This window comes from Anopheles merus, chromosome X (assembly GCF_017562075.2).
Source record: "Anopheles merus strain MAF chromosome X, AmerM5.1, whole genome shotgun sequence".
Lineage (NCBI taxonomy): Eukaryota > Metazoa > Arthropoda > Insecta > Diptera > Culicidae > Anopheles > Anopheles merus.
The window spans coordinates 23643097-23647844 of record NC_054081.1 but is presented as its reverse complement, the minus strand read 5'-3'; the positions used below and the strand labels follow the sequence as shown (position 1 = coordinate 23647844).

Sequence of the window (4748 nt, the reverse complement as noted above, 5' to 3'; positions counted from 1 at the left end):
ATCAAGAAAGCTTTTCCATGCCTATTAGTAGGTTTACATTGGCAAAAGTATTGCAATCAGGGGAAAACCTTAAGGTGTCAAAACTACCCTCAGTTCCCCTACACGTATTCTAACATTGGGGCCCTTCACGACTCTAGTCAGTTTTTTGTATGGAGTTTGACAGTTGAGGCTGATATCATGTAAACAATCCATACAAAAACCACACACAAAAAAAAGCCTGCAATGTTCAGTCTAGATTATTATAGCCTCAAAGCTAGAATTAGATTCGAGGGCCTGCTCGAAAACACGGTATTGTTTCCATTTACCCCAAGATGCATTAAAGAGATCAGGTGATGGAATGTAGAATCAAAGTGTACGTAGTCCAGGTGGTCTCATAGTATGTTTTTTAAAACCAAATTTGAATATCACTTTTGACAGGAGGGTGAAAACTTTGTTCAAACAAGCTTTCTTTAGATTTGACAACTAAATATCATATAAAAATCTCGTGTCACGGTGTTTGTTGCGAGCAACCTCCGAAACGGTGGATCATTTTCAACGAAACTTTGCACACACCTTATGGTGGTATGAGAATAGGTTTTAAGACTTACATCATTTTCAGAAGTTACACTAAACTTATTTTATTAGCTATTTTCTAATCCCATACCAAGAGCAGGATTGTTGTAGTGTTGTATACAGCGCTTTGACACACGGTGTTAAGTGGAGTTTACACTGGTGTTAAAACCCCGCAAGCAATTTCGAGCAGTTTGCGAGCTCGCACGAGGCCTCGCAATTGCGATAGCTTTTTAGAGCTGGTATATGGGTACAGATATTCCCCAATATACGCCATATTCGATATACGCGATTTTGGTATACGTTATGTTCTAAATTTGACAGTTTTTTTTAGCAAATTGTACAAATTCGACCGGTCGAAAGTCAAATGCAAAATAACTTCCCTTTGATAAAATTTTAAAAACCATTTCAAAAGGTACAGGTATTCCTCGATATACGCCATACACGATATACGTAATTTCTCTATACACGATTTTCTTAATTTGACAGTTCTTATACTAATTTGATACATCAAATGTCAAACTCAAAATAAATTCTCTTTACGCCAAATTTTAAAAACCATTTTAAATGGTACAAAATTTTAATTTTTTAGTTGAAATCAGATCAAATAACTAATTTAATGGCTAAAACTTACCCCTTCTAGCAGAATGATACGAAAATTAGCTATAATTTAACCGAAAACATCGAAAGTCGACTTACGCTAAGATTAGAGATACGCGATTGCCCTCCAGTCCGCATTAATATCATGGAGTGCCTGTATATGATATATGGTATATGGGTCCAATAAACTCCGTGGTAAACGAAAAACTCAGTGGTACCCAAGCGGATGATTGTCATAGCAGATCTTAATTACATACTGTTATTACGACAGATAAGAAGAACCGAAGCTTTGGGATAAAATCATAGTAATCATTGTAATCGTGGTTTTTGTACTTCTTGGATTGCAAATTCTTCTATTTTTAATTAAAACGAGACATTAATTTTATCCCGTGTGAGACCGGGTACATAAAAATCTTATCTTTTGAAACAATCAGAAAGGAAGTAACCAAAGTTATCGTTATCGAACAATTATAAAACATCAACTTCAGGAAAGAGTTGGAAAAGCTGGTACTCTAATAGAAAAGGTCCCCCGAATAAAATGCAGTGGAATCCCATACAACGAGTTTGATCTGTGAAAGTGCCTTACTCGTTATGCGGGACACTCTTTACCTTATTATTTGTATGAAAAGTCAAATGATTGTTTGCAGGATAATAAATGTTTAAATGTATAAATTTATAGGAGTCGCTTAAAACATGGAAAATGTCATGAATATTTCGACGTTCAACTGCTAGATAAAAAAGATAATTTGTGCTGAAGAACATTTACTTCAAACAATTGTTGAATTATAATAAAACTGGCTTGGGCCGGTCTCGTGATACAGTCGTCAACTCGTACGACTTAAAACATGCCCGTCATGGGTTCAAGCCCCGAATAGACCGTGCCCCCATACGTAGGACTGACTATCCTGCTATGGTAACAATAAGTCACTGAAAGCCAAGCTCACTTCATCACTAGTGGGTACAGGTAGGCCTTGATCGACAACGGTTGTTGCGCCAAAGAAGAATAAAACTGGCTTCTTTTGGATTCTTTTGGAAAACAAATCTAACAGGAAATGGCTAGCAACAGATTTTTTTTTTGTAACATTTTTCATTTTTAATCGACTGCTATAAATTTATACCAGCACATTTTGATATCGGAAACAATTCTTTTACTTTTCATACAAATACAAAAAAAAAAAACACTTAAACGTCATAACATGTAACATTCGGAAGATTTAACTTGAGAAGAGAATTTCATCGCAAATGTGCATTTTTTAACAAATTTATGGTCTTTTGACTACGTTTTCTATTAATTACGCCATCACACGAATTACTATAGTTATATCAACATAAATGAAATGAGTGATATGTTCGTTCTCGGTACTCACATACGGTACTCATACACGTACTGAGACATGCAAACTGTTCATATCTGACGAAACCTCTTAGCCGCGTTCGAGAGGAAAATGCTCGGAAGGATACTTTGCCCCGTATGTGTGGAAGGACAATGGAGGAGCCGCTATAATGACGAGCTATACGAGTTGTACGCCGACCTCACTGTCGTGCAGCGTATCAAGCTCGCCAGGCGCCGTTGGGCTGACCATGTTGTACGCATGGAAACGGACGACCCAGCCCGTAAAGTCTTTTTAGGCCGTCCACAAGGACAAAGGAGCCACATTGAAGGCAAAGGACAAAGGAGTCAAACAGTGGTAGCCCCAAATTGAGGTGGCAAGATGTCGTGGAGACGTCCGCCATTAAGGCCAGGATAACCGATTGGCAGATTGGCGCGAGACCGTGAGCGGTTTCGGACACTCCTGAGGCAGCCCAAGACCGCAAAGCAGCTCTAGCGCCGGATAAGTAAGTAAGCTATGTTCGTTCAAGTCAACGCCAATGAAAACAATCAATCCACAGAAAGATCACTCCAGTTAGCGAACATTGTTTACTAACTAGAGTTTGTTTATCTCGCAGTTAGCGGTCACCTACTGTAATATGAAAAAAGCCTCCCGCATAAAGGTCGCTTTAGACCTTACGTGAAAGTGAACGTGAATTTTGTTTATTTTGCTATATTTCAACAAATATTTTATCAGAATTTGGCTTATCGTACACCAAAAGAAAGGATATTCAATTCCCGATCGATCTAAACTATTCAAAATATTGAATTTAATAAATTAATTAAATGCATTTTCTTGGGATTCCCCGCTGAACATTATTTTTTCACCGTAAACAATGCGGAGAATCACATGGAAATGCGTGTGAACGTGAACGTCAAAATTTTGTTTTTTTCGCTATATTTCATTGAATATTAATCGAAATGTTACTCATCGTACACCAAAACAAAGGGAATTAATTCCCCCAACTATTGAGACTATAAAACAAGTTGAAATAATTAATTAAATGCGTTTCCTTATCATTCCTCGCTGGTCATTATTTTTCACCGTGAACTATTCTAAACAAAATTCTGAGTGGAGCGTAATGCATGTCAAATTGCTTAAACGATTCATGTTTACCGTTTCGATCGGGCGAAAATTTGTTATGAAGTTATTTCCAGGAGAAGAAGTGTCGTAAAATTGTTAGTTGCACAAATTTATGGTCGATGAATGTTTCTTGTAGGCTATTTTGGAATTGCTGGAAATTGAAATACATTTTTTCCTAGTGTCTGATGTGACATTTCTAACACCTCAAAAGTTACAAATATATTTTTATATTTTTTGAAAGCATGTATATACTTCCCTTTTCATAAAAAAATATATGTAAAAGATCCTCCCACATAGTTAGTTTTTCGTATAAAGATGGTGTCACTGGAACGGATTACAATCGATATGCGAGAATCCACTGTATTCGAATTCGAGAAATGTTCTGCCTAACCAAAAACGCCAAAATCGTACTATTTCAAGAATTGAGTTTAATATCTATGTTTGTAATTAGTACAATCAAGGAATCAAAAAGATTACAGGGCTAAACATAAAGGACTATTATACACTCAACAAAATACTAATGTTTGTAACGTACTGTAGTAATAAAGAAGAAATTAGAAACAAACAAAAATAATGTAAAAAAATAGCCATTTTCGTGGTACAGTCGTCAACTCGTACGACTTACCAACATGCCCGCCATGAGTTCAACCCCAAATGGACCGTGCCGCCATACGTAGAACTGACTATCCTGCTATGGAGGGTAATCCATAAGTCACTGAGAGCCAACCCACAAGTGGTACAGGCAGGCCAGAAGAACGATGAAGAACAAAGTCAAAATAAGTCAATGGCTGGTATCATTGAATCCGTTCGTAGCGGGAACGTACGGCGCTCACATGAAACATTAGGTATGGCAACACATTTCTTGTGCCCGGTCCTACAACACCGCGGTAAATAACTGCATTAGCCATCTAGTACGTTAGGGAAATGAGTGTCGGGACTTAGGGACGTCAGGCCGCCGCTACGAACGGATTCAATAATACCAGCCAATAACTACTAGTCACTACTTGTCAACAACAAATTTACAAAAAACGAAAATAATTTGGATTCCAAATCTAAGACATCTTAAGCGAAAAGAAGAGATAAACAAAGCGAGTAAGACGACGAAGATAGTAGAAGGCGATTGTTGCCTGAATAAAATGAAGTACA

At 37.3% G+C, this 4748-nt stretch overlaps 1 protein-coding gene across 1 annotated transcript in view; it reads left to right on the top strand.

The window, feature by feature from the left end:
* Window positions 1–4748, top strand: part of LOC121591173 — a 164591-nt gene that overhangs the window by 43393 nt on the left and 116450 nt on the right.